Consider the following 16,176-nt stretch of genomic DNA (forward strand, 5'->3'; position numbering starts at 1 on the left):
AACCACGATTTTTAAGACATGCTTAAATCACAGGTGGGATGCAAAACCCATGCTGACTGTTTCATCCCAGTTCTGCACGGACAGACCTCCCCCTGCACACCGCAGTGCTGCGGATCAGGCTCCGGGACGCTGGTAGCAGAGGTGAGGTGGGGGCCCTGGGGCTGCAGCAGGGGGTTCGGGCAGCACGTGGCAGCCCTGCCAGGTGAACCTCAAGCTCCCTGCAGCGCCGCAGCAGCTGGGTGGTGGTGCTGCCTTTGCATGATGCTGTGCATCAGCTGCGCAATAGCAAACCCACAGTGAGATTTGCATTGCGCGTGCGCCCGGGAGCACTGGGAGAACACCGTTCCCCAACATCTCCGTACAGCGCATCAACACCCAAAGCTGCTTTGAAAACCATAGCAAAAAAAATCACCCGTTAAGGTGAGGAACAGCCTAACTAGGTGGAGAGCATCCTGTCTGTAACAAAGGGCCAGCTCAGGTACTTCACAGGCAGCGCTGCTGGTTGGCTGGGCTTGCTACATGTTGAACACAACTGCTCCATGTAACCTGAGAGTGAACCATTGTTTTCTGGGGAATTATTATCATTATTTCCAAGGGAACCTTTGTTAACACCAGCACCAGCACAGCAAGGTCTGACATCAATTAGAAGAAGCTAACACCCTGAGCTCCCGCTGATCCCCAGACCTCCCCGTCTCCTATCGCTGCAAACCAGCTGATGTGATCTTGGCCTGTGGTGCCACCAGACACAGTGCTCTCTGCTCACGGTGCTGGGGCAGCCGCAGCCTTCAGCTACAAGAAGGGAACTTAGAGGGTGAGCTGCATCGCCTGCACCATGGGGAGAGGGGAACAGCTCCCGGACCCTCCTTCCTACCACCTCACCAATGCCCAAAGTAGCTGTTCACCAGTTACTGCTTCATATGCATACGTATGTGCTGGTCTTTAATTAAAGCTATCTAAATTAGCCATATCTGAGAAGCCTCTCCCTGTGGGAAGGCCTAGGATGTCAGATCACAGTGGACTCCTGTGCCAGCTTAATGCACGAGTGAGTGTAACCACCATCCCGGACTGCCACCAGCTGGGGTTAGGGGTGACCGTGACTGACATCGGAACAATCTCCCAGTGACAAACCTGGCCTACTTAATGCACCTTGGTCTCTCCGACGTGTGGATTTGATCTTACAGGCAGTTCAGCAGGTGCAGTACCTAGGTGCCCTGCTCGTGGGATCTTTTTTTTTTAAGCTCACTGAAGTTTTTCATCTAGAATCTCTTTATTTCAAATGCTTTTCCTCCTCTCTAGGCTATGCCATGCAACGAACATTGCTTTTCTCTTTTTTTTTTTTTTGAAGTCGTAAGTGAAAACCAAGCATTTTTAGAAGATTTGCATACTTGAGGAAGGAAGTATTGCTGATATTTTTAATTATAACTCCCTCCCTTTAATCCTGTTAATAGAAGATCAATTAAGGTCAGGTGTGGGAAATATGACTACCCACCCCAATCCTGGCTTTATTCTTTGCTGACTTTTTAGCCTCTAGCAAAGATACCTATTGTGAAACAGGAAAGAAATTACAGCTCTGGCAGTTCATAAATTCAAGACTAAAAAAAAAAAAGAAGAAAAAGAAAAAAGTTGGAAAGCATAGTAGCAAAAGAATAAATATGACAAAAATTTAGCCGTGAGGAAAAATTGGATACAATAAACGTATTTCTTTTTCATTTAAAGCAAAACAATTTTCAAGAATACTTCACAGAGTATTTAAAAAGAGTGGAAAATTAGGCTGTCTCAACAGTGGAACTGTGAGAACATGATTATGTGATATTTCGCTGCTTCAAACTTGGAATAGACATTTCCTTTTTCTCACCTACCATATTTTTTCTGGACTATACACATCTTCCACCTGCAACCTCTATCTCCTCCTATTGAAAAATGAAAATCATGTATATCCATCCTTGAACTCCTGATCATTTGTAACAAGAAACTTAAAACCAACCTTTTTTTGAAAAACATTCTACACCCATCATATCCCTCCAGTATTCAATCGCAGCTTGAATTCTTTCGCAGATCAGGCAACTGCAAATCCAACATGATGTCTCCTTGTTTAAGGATTTCCATTACATACCCAGTTATTGCTGAACCTTAGTTTCTGAAGCTGCCAAGTAAGTGTTCTGTAAAGTAATGAAAAGACAAACACAACGTTCAAGACATTATCTGAAAAACACCACAAAATACCCCTTTCGTAGATATTGGAAGTGGCAGATGATGCCTTGAGTGTGGAGGGAAAAAACCAAGGAGCTTGCAAGGGTAATTCTTGTCTCATTGCTAATAGATGCAGATCCAATACAAGCCCTGATTTTCCGGAGGGTTGTGCATATGTGTGCGTGGTTTAATTTAAACAGCTCGGCATTTCACAAAATAGATACCAAAATTGATTCTGCCTACTTCAGGCTAAACATGTGAAAATGCTGACTGACAGAACCACCTAAGGGTAATAAATCTGCCAAGTGTTTTGTTAAATAGCTATTCAGTTTGAAATGTATCCCGGTATTCTGGAATAACAATGGGCTACTGTAATGTATGGCGCATTAATTATATAGTTGACAAGAAAATTACCCTTCAAGCCAAGATTACTAAAAACTTTACTAGGCTTTTTTTCACCCTCTCCTGTTAAATACAGTGCTCAATGTAGCCCTCCCAGAGGTTTTGCCCACCTCCTCCTGCACAGTTAACCAGCATGGCAATAAAGTTCCAGGGAGATTTGCACTGATGTTTCACTGAGAACATCGGTTGCTTCTCCAAATTTTATTATAGCTTCTAAATGCTAAATGATGAATATAAACATTAAAAATGGCCTCCGCTTTCCTCAGTAGAAGTTTTTTCTGATAAGCAGAATAAAACGTTGATTCAATTTGTGACTGTATTTATATCCCACAACAGGAACGCTTGCAGATCTCTGACAATCTGTCTGGAAAAAAAAAAACAAAAACACATCAGTTTTCAAACGCTGGCTCACATGTTGCTGAAATAGGAAGAACTCTAGTCCTGGAGGCAATGCAGAGATGCTGCAAATTAGTATAAGAATACAACAGAAATGTAAATGCACTGTTACAAATGGAACGTAATTTGTTGTTTTCTAGGCAAATACTCCTCTCCGATCCCTCTGACAGTTCTTGAAACTTTTGCAGTTCAGGGCTAACTCTGGACGCCCCCCATGGAGCAGTTGCAACGGTGCTTCTGCATATAGACACCTCACCTGTGTGCTGCCACATGTACCTACAAGCAGCTAAGCCGTTTTAGAAACTACATCTTCCCTAACAGCATCCTGGCTACAGGATGTAGAAACAGACACAGATTCAAAGGTCACAAAGGGTTTTGTTCTGTCATCATTTCTTCTAGTGTGTACTTTCATTTGGAAATTGTGGGATGTGAAAAATTCTGCGTACAAGATTTAAACTCTGCATCAAAGATGACTAATTCTTAATTTTACTATAGTACCTTTCTAAATGCAATTACCAGTTACACATTTGCTTTTTCAAGTTAGAATCTCTCTCAACACACAGCACAATTCTCTAGTGAGAGTTTTCAACATTCATGCACTGTTGCTGATATGGAAAAGCATTTCTAGTGTTGCCAAGACAGAAGTGCTTACTAGCAAAGAAATGTTCCAAAATTGTGCTGAAATACACTCTACAGAGTTGACAACGACGTGTTACGACTAAAGAAAATATTACATGTGCTGTAAGTTGAATTAAAATTCCAAATCTCTTATAAGCATAAAACTGAACACTCTATTTCCTATAATTTGAGGTACAAGCATGACTTATAATCAAACACATCTGAAAAATGACACCACGGAGATTGGCCACCCTGAGGAACAGTCTGTAAGGATGCATGTTTTTAGCATAATGCCATGCTTCCCTTTAACTGGGTACAGAGAAATGTTTCAGATTTAAAGCTCAATTTTAAGAAGTTATATCTTTTATAGTCTGCTTTACTGTAGGTTCTGTAAACTCACTATTAAAATAAATGAACAGGCATCATGGATTAAAAGACCACTACAGTTTCAACTGTTATAAACACCACTGTACCAAATCACATTACCTTGTAATTTATTCTAATGTAGTATGTATTTCCCGTTAAAGCCAATTTCTATTCCTCAGGCATATGACTAAATGCCTTTCTGATTAACCTCTCTGATCAGCCCACGTAGCTCAAGCAAAATCTTTCCATTTACCTCAATGAGCTGCTTATTATTCTCCTCTCCAGAAGTTGTGATGAGCTTGGTACCGTGACAGTGTTTTCCTTCAAGGAAAGCTTCAGGTGAAACAATGGTGTGGACAAGATGCTTAAAGAAAGCAAATCGAAATAACGTACCGCGCTCTCACGATGACCAAGACGGGCTGTGGCACCAAAGGGAGATTCCTGAAGAGTAAGGTCAGTTCGTTAATATCGACAGATGTACTCTTTCAGGGCTGCTGTGAACAATCTGATGTGGGGCCAAGTTACAGCCTAGTTCTAAACGTCTCTGACCTCAAGGTGAGCACAGCCTGGATGTTACAGCTCGAGTCCTGTTCCTGTTTGCTCCAGCAGAAGTCAAGTCTGTCTGGTTTCAGTCACAACTGGCAAGAAGCTTCAGGTTCTTGTGTGTATCCCTGCACAATGACAGAAGGAAATGTTACAGAATTCCCCAAATGAAAGCACACTGCGCAGAAAGCCAGTTTAGGATGAGGTCTGGTTGATGGGTGGGAAGTTCAAGAAGAGATGGAAAGCAAAGGATGCGTTATGGTAACAAAAACGGCACAGAGAGAAAGGAGCATTTGTCCGGGATAAATCAGTACCTGCCAAACGATGAAATATGAAACTTGAAGCCTCTCATTGCCAATGTTTTGAAGCCTCTTCCTGCCCACCCCCCACACACCCCCAATCAAAAGTACATATACACAGGCTGCAGCAGAATTTCCACAATGTAGCCCCACTTCATCAGAGCTCTCAGCTGACCTTGACGCTGAAGAGTTCTAAGTCAAGGGTCTATGCTGGTTTAAATGTATTCCCACCACCTGTAGACTTCTTTATCCCCAAAGATAGGTATTACTCACTTTAGAGAAGATATTATGTTTCTCTTAGTCCCTGTAACATCACCTCAACATTTAATAATGCATCAAGAAAATCAACAGAGAATGGACCAAACCAAACCTACAGGCCTGAAGTCTTCCTCGCAATTTTGAGCTTACCAAGTCTTGTGTTACCACCACCCACCTTGAGGACTACCTTCCACAGAAATCAGAGGCAGTCACGCTACATCCTCAAACTTGTCAAATTTCACCTGAAAATCAGGTACATTGTTTTCGCCATCCCATCACTATGATTATCTGACTCACGTAACACAAACCAAAGCACTTGCTTTGCAACTTCATCCAACCCACAGCTTTGGCGATTCGAGCCTTGACTTCAGATTTCAGTAGCAGCCAATGCCCAACTCCCTGAAGCTGCTCAAGTGTTCAGTTACACCCACAGCCAAAACCGCACAGCTTAACTGTGTCTAGCTGTGGCTGCCCAAGGATGCTCTAGTGCTAACTTCAGCTTAAAGAGTCGTTATTATCACAGATCTCTTCCTCAAGTAATCTTTTATTCTTCTGTTCAAACAAGATAAAGAGATTAAGGGTCTAAGTCTCTCTTTAGATAGCATGATTTTCAAATCTTTCCTGTAACCCTTTCCCAAATCCTTTCCAATTTGTCAACATCCTTTCTGAAGTTCACACATGAAAACTGGACACACATTTCTAATAGTCAAGTAAAAACACTCTGAAGCTAATTACAGCAGTTCTATTTAGCAGTTTTCCATTTTACAGCAGTGCTCTCATCACTCGTTGCCTTTGGGCTGCACACACTCTGTTGGTCTACGCTTCATTTGAACTGGGCTTTCTTTGGTGGGAAGAAACAAAATGTAAATGCTTGCTTTCTTTCAAACACCGTTTAAATTGTGCTTGTAGTAGATCCTACACAACTCCATGACACCGGTTCCAAAATGAAGCATACTTAAGATTTTTGTACTGGGGGCAGGAGGAACATGGGGAGACACCAACATTAAAAAATAAAATAAATAAATCTTCCTTATTTCAGAGAAGAAATGAATGCCATGTGGCCCATTACAACCCAGACCACAGATGGCAGAGCTTTGCAACTGGCAAAACTCTCCATGAACTCTGTGCTCAGGAGCAGAGGATGCGGCCTATGTTGAAGAGGAATCTTGGCTGTGATGACTTTGAAGACATCAGGTTACAAAATGGAAAATCCATTCCCAATAGGCAGTACCGTTCCAGTTGGCCATCACATTGCACAACTTCCAGGGATTACTGGCAACTTTTGTAGGCAACTGTGCAGCTCTGAAACATCTGGCTGTACTTCACAGGGCGATCACATACACCCCAGGCCCCGCTTCATAGTTCTGTAAGAGCAGCACTGGTTCCTGACGAATACTGCTGAGTCTCCAGGGCTGCATGATACTGTCCCAAATCAGAAATGCCACAGCAATCGAATCACAAGAGGCGTTTGTGCCAGGAACCACATAGTTCTTTTTCTCTCCCACAAAGTACAGTTTCTAGATGTCTTTTGTGAGAATGCCCCCTGCACTGTCACTGCCAGAAACAACCAGACTCACTGTGACTAAACACAACTCAGGCCAGTCTTGCAGGCTGTATTTTCATGAGCTTGAAATGCTTTAATTGCATTAAATACTTAACTCCACTTACTATGATGTTAAAAGAGCTGCCAAACCCACAATGCAAAGCTTGCAGAAGGAGAGAAAGCACAAGCGGAGGTTAAAACCAAGCAATAACTTTGAAGAGACGTAGCAATCGATGACAGCAGGAGATTCCAGGTACTCATTGTAAGTCAAGCATTAATGAAATAATAAAAATATCTACATTCTCCCCTGACTTAGACATAGTCGTTTTCATACTCTCCCACTGAAGACAGTAAAACAACTTTAACAGAAATGAAAAAAACCCAACAACTTTCCTACATCTACATGAGTGCAACAGTGAAAAACAATGAAAGCAGCCTGGCATTTTTATAAGACAGTTCAAATAAAAATTAATGGCACATGTAATAATAATTCCAAGCGTATTTTGTTTCCATTTATATCCAACTAAGAGACAATTTTTGGTGCATTTGATTTTATAGCTCTGTGTATATGCAGCAAAGTAACAATTCTGCACATGGGAAAATAAATAAGTGGCTATATGACTGGTTGACAGCAAGATTTGTAGAGCTAATTAGTTCAATGAATAGGAAAGGCACTCAAAACTAACAGCTCATCAAATAGTTCTTCATACAAGAGATATCTGTCACCCTGCCTAGGCTGAATAAATATTTTTACTGTCTTCCAGAGATCAATGCCAACAGAAGCAAATAAAAGCAACAAAACAAACCAGAAATAATAATAATAAAAAAAACCCAACAAAATCCCAGCACAAAAACCTGTACGGTGACCCAGGCTGCCCTCGCCAACGGCAGCTCAGTGGGATAAGAGGCTGCTGGAAATGCCAAGGCCAAACCCGGTGAGGGGCAGCCCCAGCTACCCACCACCCCAGTTCTGTAATAAACATGAACGCTGCTCTCAGTTCCAGCCTGGGGCTGAAGGTCGTTCAAAGGGCGTTCAGTGTGGGTCACCCCACGCTGTTATTAAAGCCCTGAACAAAATGAACACAACAACGGGTAGGAAACGAGACTTAGCTCAGCCCCTCTGCTCTTGGTCTGTGTCCTGAGGACTCAAACCATGGCACAGCCTGCTGGATCTGCTCTAACTGCGGATGTCTTTGTAGGAGGCTCTGGGTGCATCTCAGCATCCAGACATGCATAGAACTACAAAAGCTGCCACCGTGCAGCTTGCTTATCCACCCACAAGCGTGCAGCTGCGACTGTAGGACACAGTACAATCTGGTGCAATTCAAGCCCCACTTCCAGCCGGCCACAACTGCTGGCAGCCCGGGGGGGCTGGTGGAGCCGAGCAGCGAGCACCTCAGCACCAGGAACCCAGGGACACCCGCAGAGCACCCCAGGCGCCCGTCTGCAAGACCTGTTTCAAGGCTCAGGGTCTTGAAGCAAAGTGTAGCACTGAACAGATTTCGACCGGCGATGAATTACCTGTATTTTTCAGTGCTGCTCCTACTGCTGTTAGAGAGCTGAGAGGAGGTGGTTCCTTAAAGGGGTTAGAAAAACTTACCTTAAAAATCTGCACTCCTACAACCTCAGCAGCTGCCACTGAAATCAAACTGCAAATACACAATGCAAAAAAATCCTGAAATTGCTCCCGGGCTCACTGAACCTGCTGTGCTGTTCCAGCAGTGGGGGGAGGGCAGCAGCGGGAGGGCTGCCCCCCGTGTGCCACCCCCAGTCAGCCCCCAGTAGCCCCAATTCGTACACCCCAATCTATGTCAGATCCCACCGGAGGGGAAAAAGGCAGTATTTACCTCTCTGTTTGCAGATGTTCTCAGGCACCACCACGTACCTCGGCCTCAGCACTCGTTGCTGTTACGGAGGCAGGAGGCTCTGCCTCAACCCCCCCCCCCGAGGCAGCTGCCACGCACCCTGCAACGCGGCCATAGGGCATGGCCCGTCACACAGGGCATGAACCGCACGGAGCCCTGTTGAGCATTCAGCCCTTCCTTACGTGGGTCCCTGTTACTGACCTATTGTGTTGAAAATTATGATTAATTAGGAAGACAAAACACACTGCCAAAGCACACTCAGCCTCGGCAAAATGGCAACACCTTTTGTACACATTTTTCAACTGATTTCCGTGAGAGTTAGCTACAAAGTGTTGCTTCATCAAACAGAAACAGGTTTAAGCAAGTGCTTTTGTGTCAGGGGACCCAATGGGGCAACGTACTGCAGATTAAGGAATGTTTTGAATTAATAACAGATTAAATGATAAAAATCAACAGTGTTCTAGGAAGGATGCTGATAACACTTACTTCACCAGGGTTTTTAAAACCCACATATATCACCTGATTCAATCCCCTTCTCTAGAAAATTAGATTCTCAGGGACAATTTTATTCCCTCGGAAGAATTTGTATGAAATACATAATTATGAGAGACAAACCAGGTTACAAGAAACCGTTCTGCCCAGAACAGTTAGTTACAGCTAGCAAAATAAACAAAAAGTACTTGTCTATCTGTATCTCATACTTCTTGATGCAGAAAATAGCACACCAAGTTAATAACAAATACAAAAAAAAAAAAAAAAAAAGAGGAAAAATAAAGCAGCAATGAGCATGCACCGAAGGCAGCTTGCTGAAGCCAAAAGCAAGGACCCTACATCTGTCCTCCTCCCATCAGCAAGTGCTGAGCCATACAGAGGAGGAAAAATACACAGTTTGGAAGCAGCTGATGGGACGGAATCACTCACACAAACACCAAGAGACAAGCTACCTCAAAAAGGACCCTGACAGCTACTTTACATCTGGTCATAAATGAGCCTGCCCCATCTCTAGCAGCTCCTGCCAGCTAGGATCAGCAGAACTGTCCCTGTTACAGAGAAATGTAATAATGTTAAATAGTCCAAAGTTATTCATGGCTTATACATTTGTATTATTGACATTCAAGTAAACCACAAGCTCCTCTGGCAAGCAATATTGCTAATTGATTTGAAATTGTGATATACCTATTATTCAATCAACCCAGTTTTGCAAACTAAATTGATATCTGAAACCATTCCAAGAGATATAATGAAATTGTAGCAGCTACATATTTAAAAGAGGAGAAAAAGTAAACAATCTGTTTGCTTACGTATAGTAATACAAAACATATCCTTGCCATCTCTTTTGATTTTGCCACTTACTACTTTGAAGAACTACACAGAAGAAAAATGCTCGGGCTTTCATCGTACTCCCCAAATCTTAGTCCTCCCTTTTACAGCAAAGCATTACAATTCTATCCATCTTTTTATGCCTATAATCCAGAGTTTCAAGCACACCCTTGGATATAAAGAACATCTGAGACAAACATAAACTGATAAAACATTGGCCTTGTCTTCCAAGCATTTAAAATGATGACACCCATTTCAGTATTCCAATTCTTCTAAAACTGAGGCACAGTAGCGAATGAAAGGAGAACTCAGGAAACTCACATCTGAACATTCATGTGTGACTTCATGTTTTTAGCACCACTTTGCCAAATCTTCCCAAGCTTCTTCATAACAAAGCAGTGCAACAGGCACGTTTCCACCAAGCTATTGAGCCCGACTCTTAAAATGGTACAAAAAAAGGTGAATCATAGTTTCTATTTCACTTTCCTAGTGCTGACACTGCCCCCACTGAGTCCAATAACTTTTCTCAGGTCAACTAAGACAGGTGGCCAGCGTGAAGAAAGCCCACATTCACAACTAATATCATTCATGACAAATTGTTTCTACCATGCTCACCACCTCATATTGAATTCTTCTTGTGTGTGAAAAGGTAGGCCATGGCCAGCGCTGCAACTGTAATTAAGGTTCACTGAGTTGCTATTTCCATTATCAAGCCCAATTTCCAAGATTTAATAAGTCAGCAGTTCCAATTGCACCAGGCTGAAATTTGACATTCAAGTTATCAGCAGAGACACAGTTTGTGCTTTATCTGTTTATCAACAGCACAATTTAAATCCACTCGGCTGTTGCTGAATCAGAGATCTAAAAAATGTGGCCTGCATCTTCCTCTTTGTTTAGGACTTATCCTCCGAACACCAAATTTCCCTCTGGCGAAAGCAAGCACTGGTGCATTTCAGTGAAGGCGTTAGAAATGCCTCCTGTCCAACAAACTTGGGGCTTACTCCCATTGCTCCCTGTTATTCCCATTGCTCCCTGTTTATTCACACAGTCTCCAAGGAACAGAACAAATTGTTTACTTAGTTTTGAAGCAAGCATTCCAAAATTAAGCAAGCTGTTAATTCAGGGTGCATGGCGTTCATGACCTGATTGCATTAAGAGCCTACAACAGGCTGATAAGACATGTAGGACTTCCCAGGGAGCTCACGGGGTACGCTGGCTGGGAAGGTCCCTGTGCACCCCTTATGCCAGCTCAGGGCTGGGTCCCAGAGCGAGAGGCAGCATCAGCAGCCTCGGTCACCTCCTCTCCCCCCACACCAAGGACTTAGCTCACTTGCCAAGCCAGTATCAGCTCGGCCCTGCTGCCCTGGCACCAGAGAGGGGCACGGAGCTGCGCCACAGACACATGCCTACACTGCAAACCTTTGAGCTGCTACTCCAGGTAGGTGGGGAAACTGGGTACCGCTCTCCTCGAAATTAATAATCCCCCTGCAAACTCTGCAGTCTCCTCTGGGGTGCAAAGGCTAAGTTTGCATCTAGTCTTCCAGGGGACAGCATACTTACAACAAACACAGCCAGCTTTTTAGTGCTTTTCCCCATAATCTCTGAGTTAGGACACAATTACATTCTGAGTAAGAAAAAGCCTAACTTCTAAGTTTGGCATGTTACATGCATAAAATCAGGTAAAAATGCTAAACATAATACATACACATGCAAAAATGGAAAAAACATCTGCAAGTAGATAACACTTGGTATTCCAGGTAGCAATCTCTTCTTTGGACACAAAATATGGCAGTATCCCACAGCAGAAAGGTTATCACACATGTCAGAGTCAAACTATAAATGAGGAGCTAGCCAGTCTGACTTACCATGCTGTCCAGATCTAGCTTGGTTTTAGCTTCAAAGTCTGTTCTTGGTACAGAGAGGGAATTAATTTCATGCTGCAGTACAAGTAACTGAAATGAAACACCAAGGGAAATATCTCCTAATTTCTGTCACCAAAACTATTCATATAGAATATAGAGAAAAAATAAAGGAAAACCTAATGTATTTTTTTGCATCATAAAGCAACACTGAATTTTATTTCCCAGGAACTGGAATTTTCAAAGCTGTGTATGTAGGTCAGGTATGCAAGCCCCACAGAAATGCAACAGCTTCACTAGGTTATTTCTGAATCACTTAGTCTGAAAGAACACAGATATGAAAAAATTCTTAGATAGTTAAAGTCAACACAGGCCTTTCCACAAGGGATGAAACACCAGCTGAGAGCTGACAGCTTTCATCTTTTCAGGTGTCAGAGTTTTGGCCTCTACAAAAAGGTGAAGTACAGAATCCCCCTGCACAAAAGAGAAAATGAATTCATTTCTCAGTCACGATAATGAAACCTGTAACCCTGAAAATGCTCCTTTCTCTGCTAGTCCAAACATTCAACGACTCCATCTTGTCTCAATGGCATCTTGGTGGCAGAAGAGGCAGGCACTCACAATGCAGTCCATGTCTAGCCCCAGAAGCGAGTGGGCTTGGGATATCTTGATAAAACATCCAGGTGTTGCTTTATACAGTTTTGTGTACGTTGCTTTATAGAAAAAGGGCAACTGCCATGTAACTGCAACTGAACCTTTCTGCACTGGAGCAGCTGGGTGTAAATCAGGAGTAAAGCTACGCCTGTGTAAATGAGTGATGTGTGTAAAAGGCAGCAGCGTGTGTCTTGTACAGGAGTGAAATGGAGGCAAGTCTGATGTACACATTTAAGAAAGGCAACTGCAGCAATTACTCTGCATTTCTGTCAGGAAGTCACCATAAAAAGTATACAACGCCACATGCCAACAGAGATGTTGCTTAGATCCTGTTTCACGTGTGGCAGTGGAAGAAAGAAAAAACTGGATCACAACACTGCACCCTGTATCTTCCTACAGCTTGCTTACAGAGGTAAAATTCACTATTTGGGAGTAAGTTCCTTTGCCTAATACTGTTTTGGTTTTAAGATTATTTCAGTCTGGAGTAACTCCCCTGAACTGTTGCAGCTGAAAGTATCCACAAGGGATTAAAGAAAGACTTCTGCAATATGAAGAAGAGTGAAAGATGATTAGCAAAACATTTCAAGAAGAAAAAAGTCCAGCCTTAGTAATAACAATCTTAATATGGTAACAACAGTAACACTGCTGGTATAAGCAGCATGTAAGTCTGTCATCTACTTATAATGTGACTTTCAATCTTCAATTTTTCTTCCATACTAGTGAGAATCCAGGGCATCTTCTCTCAAGCCAATCTAATTGTAACAGTAAAAAAGAGAATGAAATACTCAAATTTTGGGATTTTGTTCTCCTGCCTGCATTATGACACCTTCTTTTGTTTCAGTTGTGATTGTGAAAGCTAACAATGATGAAGCACATCAGAACCGAGAAGATGAGCACATATAACTTGCTAAACTATCTTCAAAGTGTTATGTAATGTTCAATATTGATTTTGATTCAACTAGACTTCTATTAGAGTTATCTGTTCTAGCCAGCTGCCAAATATACCTGCTCAGTAATGTGTCCAAATTCATTAACAGTTTTGTTTTAATAATTTTTCATTTTAAAGTTTAATTTTATCCACACATTAGCTTCATATTACTTATGCAAATAAAAGCTTTATGGCTATATTAGCAATAATTCATTATCATTCCCTACTGGCTTAGTGAAGGAATTTGTAACTTTGGAGTACATCCAGAGCTTTTAATTGAAGATACTAAGGGAAGCCTACATTTAGTTATAATCATTTGCATATACAAATTAAATATGATTAGCATAAGTCTCTCAGACTCTTTCCAGGCTCAAAGATAGATTGTCTAGGATTGGATTTTTCCTTGAGTCCTGTCTGAAGGATAATGTATTAAGGTGGAATCCAATCCTGGGGAAAGGAGGCTGTGGCTGTTGAAGCTGGGAGCTGAGGCAAGAACGATCTGTTTATTGGAAGTTACTTACCGCACTGCTCCACCTTCACTGTTAGGGCAGAGGTAATGCTCGTCCCTTCCTGTCTACTCATCTCCTGAACAGAGGGTGAGAGGAAAGCGGTGGCTCTGCCCAGCGCGATTTCCCTGCCAGGGACCCAGCCCAAGTAACAAGCAGTAGCAGGGAAGGAAGAAAATATCCAGGCTGTCTGTTCAGGTTGCAAAACCAGGTATGTTTTAGTTGCTGGGACAGAGGGGGTATGTTTTGGTGCAACTTTACTCTTTTCTGTTGCTTTACATCTTCACACCTAGCCCCAGGCAGGGAACATATAATGACTAAATATATAAAATACTGCAAATATATGGAATTGATCACAGTTAATTACCTTTTAGGTATTGCCACAGAAGTCCTACAGGGCTGGGTCTTCTAAGTTCCAGTGTTTCTATCTCCACTTCAAAGGTGAAGGACTGGACCCTAAATTACTGGACCTCAAAGACTTGTTAGGAAAATCTTATTGAGGATACTCCTTTCTTTGTGCTCTAAACGAGCTCTTGTTGGATTAAGAACTGACTCATGTTTACTTTATTATGTCCCAAGTCACATAAGGACTGTGGGTATCTTCCCCATCTCCTACAGAAGATGTTTTAATTAGCCAATTATATTAATAAAAAGCAATCTAATTTCTAGGCCAAACAATAGCATGGCACAGATATTAAAATCAAATTAGCAAGACATACCAGTGTTTTCCTTTAGCATGCAAAAACGACCTCCTGCACAGATAATTAGCATTATGTCTGTGTGGTGATCTGTAGCAATGAAAAAACACAAACAGTGGTGAGTAATGAACACGATAACAGGTATAGGAATTTCCCTCTACTGTCTCTCTCCAGCTTTTGCCCTTTTAATTTCATTTATTAGTAAGCGTAGTGTGTCCTTTAAATATATGTTTTAGAAAACAAACAGCAGTATTTGCAAACAAGTAGCAATGCTGCTTCCAGGAGGCAAGAGCTACACGGGATTCCAGGAGATTCAGTTCCTGGCTCCCCACAGGCTTCCCGTGTGACACCGGCGAGGCCACACGGTTTCTCTGCACCTCTGTTGCATGAGGACAAACATTTTCCCACCTCGTTCCTCCCTCCATTTCAAGCAAGTGTTGAGACAGAAGGTGCCTCGATGTGTACTGGTGTACAAGCCAGAGCAGTTAACCCCCAGGCACCTGCAGCTTAGTATGGTGAGGCACAACTGTAACGAGTTTTCTGTGAAAAAAAACGCCAGCAACGTAACCTTTAACTGTGGTGGGAGAAAGGAAGCTCTCCTCAGAAAACAGGCATTACAAGAAAGAAGGGGGAGAGAAGGAATAGATCTTAGAGCCTCAACTCCATACAGACTTTTCCTTTACTCACAACTACGAGTTTAAGCCGAAGCAGATAACGAAAATGCTTGATCCAGGCTGATGGGTGCTTTTGATTGCCAACTAGTGAAAGCTGAAAGGAATCTTTGAACTTGTGTCTAGAATTCACCTTCTGCAATGGAAACAGACTGCAAACTTGTTTATTTGTGAACTAAAAACCAGACATTTACAAAACAACTAGCTGCTTTGAAAATGCGTGTTTCCACCATCCCCTCAAAAGACAACAGAAGCTTGTTGTTCCCTGCCCTACAGAGCCACCTCCGCAGCATCACGCTCCCGGGCAGCGGCTGTGCAGCAAAGCCAGCCCCTCTGAAAAGCAACGTGGATTTGTCTGAACAAGACATTTATCCTTCAAAGGCCAGGGCAGCAGAGTGCCTCTCTTGGAAAAGCTAACAGATCAATTCTGCTTAACCCCTGAACTCTGAATCCTTATTACAACCTTTCACGGGTTCTGAGGTGGAAAACCACCCCTAAACAACACAGTAACAAAGTCTGCCATACAGTTAAAGGGAAGAAGTGGAAGAAGGATGTTAATGTAAGAGCTGTAAGGGGCTACTGCCTGCAGAGCCCCTCGCCCTGCAGTGCGCCCTGCTGCACCAGCCTCAGCCCCAAAGGGAGGTTGGGCTCGGACTGGTCATTGCTCCCCCAACAGCATGGGACAGCCCAGAAACACCCAGGATCGGCACTGACACCCTTCTAATCTGCTCTAATACAGAACGTGATTAATCTCCCTACAAAAAACATCTTAAAGATGCAGTACATCCACATATCTGAACCCAAGTTTAATCCGCTATACACTGGTGTAAGAGAGCGATTAGAGGACTGCAGGGATAATTTCTGCTTCCCTGGCTGTTGCTGTATCGCGTAATTCTGGCTGTATATACCACACTGCCGAACAGAAATTCAGAGGGGATTTACAATTAAGAAGAAAGGCAAACAAAATACAGAGTATTTCAGCACTGTTCTGATGTAACTGCTGTCAACATTTCTCAGTTACTCTGCTGAAGTTAACAGAATTATACATATTTTATTTTGT

The 16,176-nt window shown here is 42.7% G+C and overlaps 1 long non-coding RNA gene across 1 annotated transcript in view; it reads right to left on the minus strand.

Moving 5' to 3' along the window:
• Positions 1 to 16,176, minus strand: part of LOC121096830 — a 94,859-nt gene that overhangs the window by 44,183 nt on the left and 34,500 nt on the right. The window contains exons 5-8 of the long non-coding RNA XR_005830697.1: positions 4,522 to 4,643; positions 4,226 to 4,413; positions 2,703 to 2,956; positions 1,985 to 2,159 (exon numbers count right to left, since the gene is read on the minus strand). This is a non-coding gene — a long non-coding RNA (uncharacterized LOC121096830). The remainder of the gene's footprint in view (positions 1 to 1,984; positions 2,160 to 2,702; positions 2,957 to 4,225; positions 4,414 to 4,521; positions 4,644 to 16,176) is intronic.

This window comes from Falco naumanni, chromosome 1, assembly GCF_017639655.2.
Source record: "Falco naumanni isolate bFalNau1 chromosome 1, bFalNau1.pat, whole genome shotgun sequence".
In the NCBI taxonomy this organism is placed as follows: Eukaryota; Metazoa; Chordata; class Aves; order Falconiformes; family Falconidae; genus Falco; species Falco naumanni.